The following is a 16,195-nucleotide window of genomic DNA, read 5'->3' on the forward strand; positions in this document are numbered from 1 at the left end:
CTGAAAGAAGCCTGCAGTCTAGACATAGCCTGTGTTGGGAGGCAGTTCAAAGAGCTTGGTCAGAAGGTCTGAGCAGAAAATTGGGAGTTAACATACCCTGATTCTGCCACTGTATCACTTGAGCAAGTTACTTAGGGCTTGTCTACATGGGGATAGCCAGGAAAATTAATCCAAATTAACTAAGGGTATGTCTACACTACAAAGTTAGTTCGAACTAACTTAGTTCGAATTAGTTAATTCGAACTAAGCTAGTTCGAACTAACGCATCTAGAACTAAAAACTAGTTCGAATTAGCGTTTTGCTAGTTCGAACTAGCAAGTCCACATTGAGTGGACTCTGAACAGGGCTTAAGGATGGCCGGAAGCAGTGCTGGCAGGGCATAAAAGGAGGACTTAGAGCATGGAGATGCTGTCTCAGGCTAGCCGAGGGCTGCGCTTAAAGGGTCCCGACCCCCACCCCGGACACACAGTTCTCAGGGGTGCCCCGCTTGCAAAGAAGTTCTGGCTTGGAGTGCCCTGAGTGCCCACACTGGGCACATCACACCACTCGGCCATCAGCCCGGCTGCACTTGCCGCAGGCTGCCATCTGGGGAGAGGGAGTAATTGGGGGGCTGCAGGAGAGCTTCCACCCTCAGAAGCCCACAGAGCCAGCCCAGTCCTCCCCATCGGGGGCTCGTACCCCATTCCTCCCTCACCTCCTTCCACTTACCCTTCCCTAGCCCCCCTTCTTATTGATGTACAAAATAAAGATAACGTTTCTTCCAACATTGACTCTGTCTTTATTGAAAAAAACTGGGGGAGACTGGGAAAAGGAGGTGGGAGAGGGGAAGAGAAAGGCTGGGAGAGGGGAGGGCAACTAACATGATCAGGGGTTGGGAACAGGTCCCAGATGAAGAAAGGCTACAGAGACTGGGACTGTTCAGCTTAGAAAAGAGGAGACGGAGGGGGGACAGGATAGAGGTCTCTAAAAGCAGGGGTTGGGTGGAGAGTGTGCATTCAGAAAAGTTCTTCCTGAGTTCCCATAAAGAAGGACTAGAGGACACCAAAGGAAAGGAATGGGTAGCAGGCTTGAAACTAGTAAGAGAAAGTTGTTGTTGTTGACAAAGCAAATAGTTAACCTGTGGAACTCCTTGCTGCAGGAGGCTGTGAAGGCTACAACTAGAACAGAGTTTAAAGGGAAGTGAGATAAAGTGATGGAGGTTGGGTCAATGGAGTCCTATTAGCCAGAGGGTAGGAGTGGTGTCCCTGCCCAAAGTTTGTGGAAGGCTGGAGAGGGATGGCACGAGACAAATGGCTTGGTCATTGTCTTCGGTCCATCCCCTCCAGGGTCCCTAGGGTTGGCCGCTGTCGGCAGACAGGCTACTGGGCTAGATGGACCTTTGGTCTGACCCAGTACGGCCATTGTAAGCTCAGGGCTCAGGGTCGGGGGTCTCAGTGGACCCCCTTGATTTTCATGCACACCTGGTCCTGGGTGGCCAGGCTGGCAGCTCTCCTGCCCTAGACGGCCACTTTCCTGTGCCTAGTGAGGAGATCGTGGACGAGGTCCACGATGTCCGCACTAGCCCAGGAAGGTGCCCGCCTCTTGCGGTCCAGGGCAAGCTCCCGGGAGCCGCCAGCCTGGTCCCGGCAAGAGGGGGAGGGCTGGGGGGCATCGGGTGGGTGGCTCTGTGCCGTGCCAGGTGCAGGGTCTGCTAGCTGGGTGCTGGCAGGCTTGCACCTGGCACGGGCACCGTAGCCAGCCCGTGCCCCTTTAAGGGGTCCGGGGCCGGGAGGGGGGCATAGAGTTTCCCTGGTGTTGGCCAGAGTGGCCACCAGGGAAACCTGGGGAGGGCTAGCCTCTCACTAGTTCGAACTAAAGGGCTACACAGCCCTTAGTTCGAACTAGCTAGTTCGAACTAGGCGTTAGTCCTCGTAAAATGAGGTTTACCTAGTTCGAACTAAGCGCTCCGCTAGTTCGATTCAAATTCGAACTAGCGGAGCGCTAGTGTAGCGCCTATTAAAGTTAGTTCGAACTAACGTCCGTTAGTTCGAACTAACTTTGTAGTGTAGACATACCCAAAAAGTGTGTATTTGAAGTGGGTTATTTAAGATACATTTAAACCCTTTCTTAGCACATTTATCTAGAATTGAAGTGACCGTCTATGTAAGTGGATTGATGGTCATGGGATAAATTAAATTAAAACAAATTAAGGATACTTTAATTCTGAAATTCAATCTTTTAATGAATTTGGATTAATTTTCCAAGAGGCTCTTATGTAGACAAGCCATTATGTTCTCTGCCTCATTTTCTCATATGTAAAATTGGAAAAATAATATTTCTTTTATTACCTTGTGAGGCTTAGTTATAAAGTGCCATATGAATGATAAGATATATAAATATGCAAATCAACAGAATCTGGTGGAGATTGCTCTGGGCATTTTATTATCTGAATGAGTGAATAGTATAGGCTTGGGGTTTTTTTTTTTTTTTTTTTTAATGTCTGCCTTAATAAGCCAGTTGATATTTATTTAAAGAGCGGAAGAGGCATTTTAGATATTTTGTGTAATCGATTCAAGTGCTCTGAAAAGGTCTACAATGTAATAACAGTCATGATAATAATAATATGGGAAGATTTATCAGTGAGACTGAATACTGTGTTAGCAGCTCTCTTATGATGTTATTGTGTCTATTCTTAATGAGCTAGAGGGTGCAAATTTCAGCAGCCCAAGACAGCATATATGTTATAATACATGGGGTGAAATCCTGCTGTCCTTTAAGTCAATGAAAGTTTTGCCATTGCCTTCAGTGGGATCAGGATTTCATCTCTGAGCTCAGCTGGCTAGAAACATGAGAAAGCCATGAACTTTTTGTTAATAATGATGCTGATGCCTTATGATTTATAATTGCTCTCTATCATGCTACCTCATTGCAAGGATCCATAACTTGCTGTCTTGCAAGTAATTTACACTGGAAAAAGGAGGCTTGCAAGTACAAACTCACATCACGTTCTTCCTTTTCATTTCATTTAAAACATACATAACCAATTATTCATTCACTCTGAGGAAAGACTGAAATTTTTAGAGAGAGCTGTCTGTTAGTGTGGTGCATTCCCTCCATGAGCATACAATCTGTGTATGTAGAAGTCATTTATTATGCAATCACTGTAAGAAATGATCACAAGAAATGACAATTAGAATGCCAGTGACTGATTCTTTATGTCTGATAAGTCAGGCCACTAGTTTGACAAATGTTCTTGTGCTAATTTGGTCCAAAACTTGCTCAGCGAGATAATGCATTGAACAGTAGTAGTTTCTGGACATCTGTTGTAAAGTCCAGATAGCTGAGCCTTTGGATGGAGACCAGATGGATGCCTTCGTAGTAGCAGTTATTTTTAGAAACATGGCCAGAATACTTGTCCATTGGTTTTATTCACAGGTTAAAAAAATGCTTCAATTAAAAACTAGAGTCTCTGTAATTCCCCTCTGGAGAAATGTGATCTGATGTATGCATGCTGGGCTAGGCAGGAAAGGGTTAAGATGGTGCTCTAGGCATGTAGACTGCAACCTTCTTGCACAAGAAGCTTTTATTGGAAGAGATTGTCCACAAACACTTCTTGCGCAAGAGTGCGTCCACACTGCAAAAGTGCATCCAAAAAGTGATGCACTTTTGTAAAAGAGAGCATCCAGACTGCATGGAGGCTCTCTCAAAAGTAAGTTCTGATTGCCATGCACAGAATGACCACCAGGTCACCTGTGCTTTTTCCTCTTTTTTCCTTTTTGCTCAAAATAACCTTCTTCCCCGTCCACACACACCTTTTTGTGAAAGAGTTATTTCACAAAAAGGCGTTCTTCCTCTTTGAATGAGGATTATCTATGCCAGAAAATCCCCTCTGTTTTTTCTGTTTTTTTGCACAAAAATGTGCTTGAGGTGTGGATGCTCTGTGAGTTTTTTCTGAAAAAACTCTGTAGTGTAGACATAGTCTGAGAGTGCTCGTATTTGAGTGACTGGACCTGGAGTTGCACATAAGTAGGTTAACACCTCCAGAAGATGTTGCTGAAGGACCAGAACCATGACCAGGTCTGAAAGTTGGGGAAGATAATGGAGAGATAAGAAGAGGAATTAAATGTTTCTTTCTCTTCTTCTTATATTGACTAGAGATGTGGTAGATACCAGAGCAGCAGAAGGACGTTCTTGTGGTGAAACTCTTGGACTAGGACTTGAGAGATCTGAACCTAGTTCTTGGTGCTGTCACAGACTTCTCTGCTTATATTCCCCATCTGTAAAATGGGCATAGTCTTTCATTTTTCCACCCCTAGTTTACCTTGTCTGTTTAGATCAGGGCTACTCAACATGTGGCCCATGGACCGCATGTGGCCTGCAGCCTGTCTGTTTGCAGCCTGTGGTGCAGTCTGGATTTATGCAGGGCTCAATATGAGGTCCGCGGGTGGGAACCAAAATAAAATAGTCGTCAATATAATAGTCTTCTGTTGATATGTTTTTCAGTAGTTAAATTCCTGGACTGTCATTGCTCATTAAAAGCATTGTCATATGGGTGGAAATCTGGTAAATACTGCATTTTATTAATATCAGCAGAACTGACTTAAATGGAGCCTGTCTGTTGTGTAGTCTTGCCTTAATCTTTGTATTTGTATTTATGCTGTCAATGTGAAAGAAACTATTTGCATATATATTTGCAACCACACTTAAGTTGCAGCACTTGGAATGTGCTCTGAGTATCATTGTGGCCCTCAGGGATTCCAAAGTTGAGTAGCCCTGGTTTAGACTGTAAGTTCTTCAGAGCAGGTACTGGCTCCTACTGGGTGTCTGTACAATGCCTAGCACCATCAGGTCCGATTTCCATTAGGGCCTCTGTATGCAAAGCCATCCTTACCCATATGCAGAATTTGCAGCTTTGTAGGGAACCTGAAAATTTGGGGCATCACTGTGTCTTAATGTCCACCCAAGATGTAATTGATGTAGCGTAAGTAAAGGAAGGGTAAAAGGGGACGGGATCTGAGAAAACGTTGTTCTAAGTCAGCCATAAAGATGTTAGCGTACTGTGGGGCCATGCAGGTACCCATGGCTGTGCCACTGATCTGGAGGTATAAGTTGTCCCCAAATTGGAAATAATTGTGGGTGAGAACAAAGTTACATAGTGTGACGGCGCGTTGGGGGTTCCCCGTCTCCTGCACCCCGAAATGGCACAAACAGACTGCACCAGCCAGTGGAATTGAGGGTGGTTTATTGCTCCTCCAGCACAGCGCAGCACAGATGTAATCTGGTTACAGGAACTGGGCTAGGATGCCTCAGGCCCCCTTGAGATGGGGGAGACTGGGCCCCTAAACTCCAGCCCCTTCCCCTAGGCTCTCCTCCATGCCCTCCGACAGCCAGCAACCAACTCACTAACTTCCAGCCCTGCCCCCCAGCCAAGGCAGCATTCCACCTTCCTTTGTTCCTCTCCATGGGGGGTGTCTGGCCACTGGTTTGCATAGTGACTCATCCTGTTTTGCTGGGTCGTGGTCCCCACGACAGCCAGTGGGGGTTACCCCAGAGCCAGCAGCATAGAAACCAGCCAGGTACCCCCACTACGTCACAGTTCTCCCCCCTCCGAGAGCGAACTGAGCAGGGTCACTCCGCTCGTGACCTAGGGAAGTTCGGGTCCTCTGCGTGGGAACCCGCCCTGGGGACATGGGTGCTCCCCTTGACTCGGGCCGGCCGTGGCGAGGCCCCACATGAATTGGCTTCCCTCTGTCCACTCGCCGCCCCGCTCCAGGGCGACTGGCACAGGCCTGTCCTCGGGGGTCACACCCACCCTTCCACTGGCCTTGATCTCTGGCCAGGGTCTCTCGGGCCGGGGCCATGAGCCCAGCGAGCCTTCTCTGGACAGCCAGGGCGGCTTCCACCCCCGATGCTCCATCCAGGGAGGACTTCCCCTCCCATAACTCTCTCAGCAAGCCCAGAGGGTCCTCTATCTGGGGTAGAGACCTCCAAGCCACTTTCCTCCTGTCTTGGGCCTTCCCGCCCCTCTGGCAGGAGTCACAGGACCGGCAGTACCGCTGCACGGCTGTAAAGATTCCCGGCCAATAGAAGTGCTGGAGCAGCTTCAGCCGGGTGCTCCGGATCCCCCGGTGGCCCCCAACGGGGGAATCGTGGGCCAAATACAGCAGCTTGAGGCGATACTTTCGGGGGACGACCAGCTGCCGCTCTACCCTCCATGCCCTCGCCTTCCTGGGGGGGAGCCACTCACGGAACAGGAGCCCACGCTCCCGCAGGAATCTCTCCTGGCCACCTCTCCCCCGGGGCTGAGCTGCATGGAGGCCAGCCTGGTCCCTCAGCCTCTGCAAGGAGGGGTCTGCCTGCACCTCAGCCTGGAATTCAGCTGCTGAGGCAGGGATCGGGACCTGTCCCCCACCTCTGCCTAGGTCCGGAGTCCCAGCCTGGCTGGACCCCGTGTCCACTGGGATGGGACCCTGAGGATGCTGCCAGGAGTCCTTCCCTGGACCCACGTTGTCAGCCCCCCGCTGGCTCTGGCTCCAGGTAGTGACTAGAGCCCTCTGGGATTCATGGGGCCACTCCTCTAGGTCATTCCCCATCAGCACCTCGGTGGGCAAGTGCGGGTGCACCCCCACTTCCTTGAGGCCTTCCTTCGCCCCCCATTTCAGATGCACCCGGGCTACAGGCACCTTAAACGGGGACCCATCTATGCCCTTCAGGGTCAGCTGCGCGTGGGGTAGTATCCGCTCCGGGGCCACTATGTCGGATTGGGCCAGAGTCACCTCCGCCCCCGTGTCCCAGAAGCCCGTCACCTTCCTACCATCCACCTCCAGGGGTATGAGGCACTCGCTCCGCAGGGGCCGTCCTGCCCCCACCCGGTACACGGAGAAATCCGCCTCCTGAGAATCAGACCTCCCAGGGGAGGTGCACAGAGCATCCTTCCCCTCTCTCTGAGCTGAGGTTTGCCTGCCAGCCCCTGCCTCTGGGGCAGCCTGCCCTTCCTCCCGCCCCAGCCAGTTAACCCTGGAAAGTCCCCGGTCCTGGGACCTGGTGCACTGAGCCCTCTTGTGGCCTTTTTGCCCACAGCGATGGCAAGTTAGGCTTTGGGCTGTCTCTGTCCCGGCCCTGGCTGGTTCTCTGGGGCACAGATGACCTGTTCCTTGGTCTCGCCCCGTAGTTGACTCCCTCCGTCGCTCAGCCGAGATCCGGTCTCTGCGCGGTTCCCTCTCTCTCCGGGACTCCCGTTCACACCCGGACCGGCTCTCCGTGAACTCATCCGCCAGTCTCCCGGCCTCCTGGGGGTTCTCTGGTCTCCGGTCCTTGAGCCACAGCCTCAGTTTGGGTGGGCACGCTTCATAGAACTGCTCCATCAGGACCAGCTTGAGCAGCTCCTCTGCGGTCTGGGCTCCGACTCCAGACACCCACTTGCGGCAGTATTGCGCCAGGCGGGAGGCCAGGTCCACATAGGTCTCCCGTGGCCCTTTCTGTACCCCCCAGAACTTCTTCCTGTACATCTCGGGGGTCAGCCCGAACTTGTGCAGCAGGGCCTCCTTGACTCGGTTGTAATCCCCTGGCTGTAGGTCCTCCAGCTGACTGAGCACTCCGGCCACCTCCTGGCTCAGTGCGGGGATGAGCTCCTGCAGCCAGTCAGCTGGGGGAACCCGTTGCAGTCCACAGGCCCTCTCAAAGGCACTCAGGAACCCGTCTATGTCACCCATGTCCTTCAATTGGGCCACCACGAGCCTCTCCAAGCATCTGGCAGTCCTGGGACCCTGGGGCCCCTCCGCACTTGGCGCAGCCGGTGCCCCGCCGGTTCTCCGCTCTGCCATGGCCAGCTCATGCTGCCGCTGCCTCTCTCGATCTTGGCGCTCCTTCTCTTGATCTTGGCGCTCCCTCTCTCGGTCCTGGCGGTCCTTCTCTCGGTCCTCTACTTCCAATTCCCTGATCCGCAGCTGGATCTCCAGGCGCCGCAGCTCCGCTGGGCTGGCCCCTGCCCTAGATGGGCTACGGCTTGCAGGCCTCCCGGGAGACGCTGTCTCATCTCTCCGTTGGGTTCCAGCGCTCCTCCCCCTCTCTGAGCCTGACACACTCTCAGGGGGGGTCTGGCTGCTTCCCCTGGGGACAAGATCCTGGCCCTGTGGCTGGTCATTATCTTCCAGCTGGGCAATCAGCTGGGCCTTGGTTGCTTTCTGCACAGGCAAGCCCCTCTCTCTGCACAGCCCCACCAGCTCTGCCTTCAAGAGTCGGGCGTAGGCCATCTGCCCGCTGGGCCCCTCGGTGCAGACTCACCAGTCTAGTGCTGCAGCGCCCCACGATTCCCAGGAACCTCTTCGCTCTGTCTCCAGCACGCCTGGCTCCAGGGCTCTTGCTTCTACAGCGCCTTGTCGCTCACCGCTGGAAGCTCCATCCACGGGGTGCAGTGCATCCCACTTCTGACACCAGTGTGACGGCGCGTTGGGGGTTCCCCGTCTCCTGCACCCCGAAATGGCACAAACAGACTGCACCAGCCAGTGGAATTGAGGGTGGTTTATTGCTCCTCCAGCACAGCGCAGCACAGATGTAATCTGGTTACAGGAACTGGGCTAGGATGCCTCAGGCCCCCTTGAGATGGGGGAGACTGGGCCCCTAAACTCCAGCCCCTTCCCCTAGGCTCTCCTCCATGCCCTCCGACAGCCAGCAACCAACTCACTAACTTCCAGCCCTGCCCCCCAGCCAAGGCAGCATTCCACCTTCCTTTGTTCCTCTCCATGGGGGGTGTCTGGCCACTGGTTTGCATAGTGACTCATCCTGTTTTGCTGGGTCGTGGTCCCGACAGCCAGTGGGGGTTACCCCAGAGCCAGCAGCATAGAAACCAGCCAGGTACCCCCACTACGTCACACATAGGTTTGCTACCAGATTGGCTGTGGTATCCTCTGGGATAGTGTTTCTAATCGCTTGATTTAGAACAACGTTTCCTCAGATCCCGTCCCCTTTTACCCCTCCTTTACTTATGCTATATCAATGACATCTTTAAGATCTGGACCTATGGCCAAGAAACACTGGACGCATTCCACAGAGACTTTAACAACCTACACCTCACCATCAATCTCAGCCTGGACCATTCTACACAAGAGATCCATTTCCTGGACACCACAATACAAATTACTAATGGTCAATTAAATACCACTCTCTACAGAAAATCCACTGACTCCTACAGTTACTTACATGCCTCCAGCTCCCATCCATGACGCACCATATGATTATCATCTATAGCCAAGACCTTAGATACAACCGCATCTGCTCTAATCCCACTGATAGAGACCAGAAACTTCAGGATCTCTACCAAGCATTTGTAAATCTCAATTACCCACCGGGGGAAATAAAAAAACAAATTGAAAAAGCCAGACGAATACCCAGAAACCATCTACTTCAAGACAGGCCCAAGAAAACCAACAATAGAACACCACTTGTCATCACCTTTAGCCCCCAACTTAAACCCCTCCAACGCATTATCAATAACCTACAACCTATACTGGAACAGGATACTACACTCCGAGAGGCTCTGGGGGACAGACCCATAGTCTCCTATAGACAACCACCTAACCTCAGGATGATTCTTACCAACAACCACAGGACATACCACACCAATACCAACCCTGGAACTTTCCCTTGCAGCAAACCCCATTGCCAACTTTGTCCACATATTTATTCTGGTGACACCATCACTAACCATGTCAGTTACAAGATCAAGAACACATATTCCTGTTCATCAAGAAATATAATTTATGCCATCACGTGCCAACAGTGTCCTTCTGCGATGTATATTGTACAAACTTTTCGGACAGTTCGCCAAAGAATTAATGCCCACAAATCAGACATCAGACATCTTCACAAGGATAAACCAGTTTCTTTTCATTTCAACCAACCTGGGCATAGTCTTAATGACCTTACTACATGTGTCTTACTTCAAAGAGACTTTAACACTGGACTACAAAGAGAAACCTCAGAACTGTCATTCATGCTTAAATATGACACTTTACGAATGGGCCTTAACAAAGATGCTAATTACCTTACCCATTACAAAGATAGCTTCCCCAATTATCACCCCTAGTATCATTATCTCAAAGATACTAGCCTTCCCCTTCATCCCCCTTCTGTTCTAAATCTGATTTGTCAGTTTTATATGTGTTCACTTTTTTTCATTGTATTCCTTTGGTATATATGGTCATGCCAATTCTCTTCCAGAATTTGATCTGAGGAAGTGGGTCTGTTCCACGAAAGCTCATCACCTAATAAACCATCTTGTTAGTCTTTAAAGTGCTACATAGTCCTTTTTTTTGTTTCAGCAAGATCGGACTAACATGGCTACATCTCTGTTACTATCCTCCAGAAAGGATTGAGTTAACTTTAAGTGAAAAAGCTAGCTAGAGCTATTAGCAGAACATTGAACCCGTGAAAGGGCCAATCAAGTGGTAATGAAGCTATTTAACAGGCATTTGACAACTATTTCATTAATGTATTGTTGAAGATTATAAAATCACATCTATAAAAAATCATTGCCCCTGCCTCCTTTCCCGGGAGGCACAGTGCATGGTGGCACCCGTTTAATAATGCTGCATAGGGACCCATGAACACTAAGGATATCCCTGTCTGTGAGCTATTCTAATATAAATAATACTTATGCAATTTGGACTTCCTATCATTCTGATGTTAGGGAAAGATCAAAATTTGGATAGTTCACATGCCTTTAAAGTTTTCATTTACCGAGAGTTAACACACTCTGGTGTATAAGTCATTTGCACCACGTAAGTGCACATGGAAAGCAAATAAAAGGGATTATAAATACCACTGAAATGAAAATGTGAGAATACACTTTGCAGTTTTTGCCCTAATCTAAGGAAGAAGCTTTGATATCTTATGCTGAAGGATTGAAGTAGAGAGTAACATTTTTAAAGAAATCTAAGTAAGTTCATATTATTACAGTATTTGTTCAGTAATGATTATCTAGCTACAGTGAAACCTTTGTCATCCAGCACTCTGCTAACCAGTAAACTTTAACTGGCATTGCCCCCAGCCACAATACTGTCACATCTTCAGGTGCACAGGCCTGGCTTGATTTACCATGATTGGCTTAACAATTTTTTTATTTAAGAAGCACTAATCATCTTTAACTTAAAATAGAAATGTGAGACCAACTTCCTCACACTACAAAACTACCAATATTAAAAACTTGAGTTTTACTCTTATTGTCCATTGGTTTTTCCTAGGTTGATGGGACCCTCAGATAATCGGAATTTTTAGCTAACTAGAATGCCCTAATCGCCAACCGTGCCAGATAACACAGGTTTTTACTGTATATGTCATATGTAGTTGGCAGAATTTTACTTTTTTAAATATAGTTTTGATTAATAGCGACATTCTAAGCAATTTTCCTATTTTTATCTGTTTTGAATTTTCACAGGTCTGGAAAATTATTGGGGTGGGGGAGAGAGCAGACAATAATTATTGAATGAGAACAGATGCTGAGATTCAAAAAGTTAGCTTTATAAAAATTAAAACACAAACTGTTAACATCATAAGCCAAAATGTACCAGGTAAGCATCCTTAAATCAAACTCTAGTCTGCTCTCAAGCAACGTTTTTTCTTACTTTGCATGTATGTAAATTTCGATTATCAAAATGATCAACATTTGCCTACATTTACCAAGCCTAGTTACAGGCATGTCTGGTGGAGTATCTTGAAGGCTCATTCTGGGTGGGGGAGGAGTGGCAGGGTCAAGAGCAACAATGGAGGGAGGAGCAATTTGTAGGAATCTGAGAGAGAGTGAGGCAGGAAACATAATACAGATGGTTTTTGCTTCCTTTTGACTCTGCCATTAATTTTGTTATGACACTGTGGTCACTTGGATGCTGTGTTCTGTGGCTTTCTGCAATGCACTAGGATATTAGCTCTGTCTGCTATATTTGGCACCAGTAAATTCTGCAGTGCCAGGCTTGTGGTTTTATTTGTTGTTTAGCTTTTAACTACTTGCCCCTAGCTGGGGTGGACAGAAGGCAACATGTTTAGTCTTGACTCAAGGCCGTGGCTTGTGAGCAAAACCTTTGACAGATTGTTTCCTTTTTTTGAATGAGCATTGTAAACCTGCACTAGCAAGAGGCTCAGCTGCTCAAAAGAAATGGAGATCAGACCTATGCAGAGAAAAGCCTAGGATCAACTGTCTTAAATAATGAGGGCTCAGAAATCACCACCAGATGCTGTTTGTGTGACAGACACCAGTATTGATGGGACCCTGGAGACTGAGGAGACGTGCGGCGACACAGCCTGCCCGCCACACCCAGAAGAAGGGATGTATTCTGTAGGCGGAAAGAGAGAATGCTTCATTCAGCCTCGCAGCAGCTGGGCTCTTCTGTAGTTTTGCATGCTGAGTGTTGTGTTGTTTGAAATTAGCTCTTTTATGCTCATATCATCAGAGGCTGCAGTTGCTTAGTACAGTTAAGTGTCTATTAAATGTCCTTCCCTATGCTAATAATACTTAGTTCCTACACAGCCCTGTCTAGCTGTAGATTTCAAAGTGCCTTACTAATGTGGGTCATCCCCATTTTACTGACAGAGAAAGAATTTAAGTATCAGAGCTATTAATAGAAACCAGGGTTGATTTCCTGGGTTCCTATTGATTTCGATGGGAATTTTGCCATTGTCTTCACTGGGGCCAGGATTTTACTCTAAGATCCCTGGACTCCACTCCTGTGCTATATCCACCTTATCACATTAGTTGGAGAAGGGATTCTACATTCAAACCGGCCTGAACGTCATACTCAGATTCAAATTTATAGCTCAAGTCCAGCTATAGTTTTTATTTTGGCCTCTTTCTTTTCTGAAGGGGAACTAGTAATGTGTGGTTAAATGAGCAGTGGTCATAAAATAACATAGCCACCATCTTCCATACCACTCTCCCTTCAGCATGTAAACATCTGAGTTAATCTAAGGTGAAGTTCAGATCCTGGCTAGTACAATAGGACCCTAACTGTGTGCATCGGGTATGTGGATGAGGTATATATGAGGAGTGATGCGATTTCATCTCCAGGGTCTCTACAGCCGGATAGTCAAGGAAAGGAGTTGGCACAACATGGTGGTTATAAAAAAGCAGCCGATTTCCCAGCTTGACGCTCCCTCATGTATACAGATCCAGAGTGCAGCAGGAATGCAGAGAAATGTTTTGAGGAAGCGAGGCTATGGTGGCGGTACGGTGGTTGCTTAGAAAGAGTGAGAACAAGAGGGAGATCAAATGATTCAATGTTATGACGCTGCCGAGTGTAATTTAAAGGATCAGATACCTTTTTTTCCCCTTAACCGCAAAAACTGCTTGAAAAATGCAGGAGTTTATTTGATGCATATCAGTTTTCTTCAGTAAATGGTTTGATGTTAATTAATTGGTCCATTGTGTCGGTTGCTGGTAGCCACCAATATTAAAAACTTGAGTTTTACTCTTATTGTCCATTGGTTTTTCCTAGGTTGATGGGACCCTCAGATAATCGGAATTTTTAGCTAACTAGAATGCCCTAATCCCCAAGCGTGCCAGATAACACAGGTTTTTACTGTATATGTCATATGTAGTTGGCAAATTACACACATACATGATAAATTGTCTTCTTCAAATGAAGGCTTTTATCAAATGAAACATGGATCAAATCCTACACTGGCTATACGTATTCAGCTCCCACTGCCTTCTGTTAGAACTGCAAGTGTGTAACCGAGGGTTGCATTTGTTTATTTATATTTATTTGATGTGAGAAATGATAGTTCACATATCGAACCACAGAAGGATTTCTATAAACATCACAACGTTTGCAGCTTAGAGGAACTATCTCATTTCTATCTAATTGTGTAGCTATGGATAAGTCCTTCAAAGGAATCATTCATGCAAGTTTACTCCAAGGGATTTTACAGTAGACTTCTCTGGATTTCATGGACCATACAATCTGCTTAAAGGGACACATTAAAAAGCAAATAAACATTTTCTTACCAATAATCTTGAATAAGCTAAAGTGAAAACTTTACAACTCTAAATTTCTTGCTGTTGGGTTGTAATGTTTGAGATTAATCAGTTTCACCTCCCTCTCCCTTTTTCTCCCTCACTCCCTTCCCCAGCAACAAGCTAAGTTACAAAATTGGGGTTGCACACACCACAGGGGTTTGTTTCTTCAGCATTTAGCAGGAGCTCTGGTCCATGACTGGGACTCTTAGGTGCTACTGCAGTACACAATTAATAATGTAAAAGAGCTTTTCAGCTCTGCCAGATAGTATTTATTTAAATGGCTTTGCATTGCTCTGTCAGGGCTAAATTCACTTACAGGTTTTCCTGATTTGTTTGGCAGAGGACACATGGGATATATTTTTGGTTCTAAATTCCTCCCTGCTGTAATGTCATTGAGTTCTGTGGAGTCACAGCAGGGAGGAACTAGTTCAGAATGCCAAATGAACGTGTTACTTAAAATATTCTAAAATTTGAGATTCACATCAAATTTGAATTGACATTAAACACGTTCTGTAATGTACTGGCAGCGCTGGATTCTGATGATTGAATATTTATTCCTAATCCAGAGATATGATGTGTTCATCTGCAAAGATTTGTGTACACTGCAGATTTGCTGATTTTTGCATCCAAAGAAGATTGCTTTGCACATCTTTTTAGTATTGTCTGTTTAATCAGTAAAGATGGGCAGAGAATTAGGCTTCAAATTTCCACTATGCAGTGTGCAGTGGAAATTAGTCTATTTCCTTTTCTAGCATGTATGGGATTTGAAAGCCACTCATGGCTCTGCTGCAGTGGGTAAGTGTTTTTATTTCTTACAGAAATGTGTAATTCTAGAGGGAACCATTTGAGTTGATATTTAAGCAGAAGCTTGTCAGATGTCAGCAATGACTTCAGAGAGAATCTCCCCCCCCCCCCCCATACTAACATAACTAATTCCTTTAGTTGAAAAATGTGGTAATGCTTTAGGGCTTGAATGAACACAAGGACTGATCCCAATAGCAATAAACCACTACCCTCCACCCATAGTAAGTGGTAGCAGGTAGATATCACACTCTAAGAAGCCTCCCAGAGAGAAAACTGTGGTCTAGTGAGTTAGAATTCTCCCCTACTACCTCTTTGCTTCTGGAGGTCTGTGGTGCAGCAGCTGCCCTACACTGGCTGAAAGGGGTTAAAGCAGGCTGAAGGGAGCCTTCACAGAGATCTGGCAAATCAGGGAGAGGCTTTTAAAGAGTCAGCCAGAGGGTGGGTTGCTGAGGCAATCCGGTATATATGGAGCTGCTCAGAAGAGAGTGAACAGTTAGGCTCAGATCAAGGTAGGTGCAGGACCTGGTTTCCAGAGAAGCACCTTCAGAAGAGCAGTGCTGGGCAGGCACAGGGGGGCTAGAGAGGAAGGCTCCAGCCTGATACCTGCCAAGCTACTGGCCTTGCTACAAGAGCCAGGAGGATGGAAAATGTCACAAGGGAAGAGGCCCAAGGAACTAGAGGTAATAAAGGGGAGTAGAGGGGAGGGCAGGACAAGGCTGCTGCCAGAGGGTCCTTGAGTTGGGACCCAGAGTAGTGGGTGGGCCTGACCCCTCTGCCCTTTCACCTCACTTTGCCACCAAGGCCTGGCTAAAACAGACTATGGATTGTCCCTGCGGTAAGGGGCTAGACTTTGGTGCCACAGTGGCTGATGAAACTGAACTGCTGATACCTTCCTGGGAGGAGGGTGTGGCCCATACAGACTGTGGCTTGTCCCTGAGACAGCAGGGCTAGGCTTGGAGGCCACAATTGGCTACAGTGGCAGTAGAGGCACAGGACTGCCAATAAATCTCCCAAAGGGGGACAAGAGACCACAGTAGTGGGCACTGCCAGAGGGCAGTGTCCCGAGGAGGACACCGTGGTTGGGGAGCGATGTGGGTCCGGAGTAGGAGTGTGGAGTGAGGATGGGAAAGACACCAACCAGAAGGAAACAGCCTACTAATGAAAGAACCAGTTCCTTGGGGCTACCAACAGGAGTGGTGAGTCAACCTCACAATAGGGTCCTAACTTAGTGTTAGCAATAAACCACTACCCTCCACCTCACAGTGATTCATCTGCACAGACCAATAAGTGCTGGTGGGGTAGTCAAGACTTTATCCATTACCCACCCATTCCTGCCCACATCATGCTTAGCTGCTCTGGGGCCAGAATAAGTGGGTGTGTATCTCAACACCATCATACATAACC

Source organism: Pelodiscus sinensis, chromosome 10 (genome assembly GCF_049634645.1).
Source record: "Pelodiscus sinensis isolate JC-2024 chromosome 10, ASM4963464v1, whole genome shotgun sequence".
In the NCBI taxonomy this organism is placed as follows: domain Eukaryota; kingdom Metazoa; phylum Chordata; order Testudines; family Trionychidae; genus Pelodiscus; species Pelodiscus sinensis.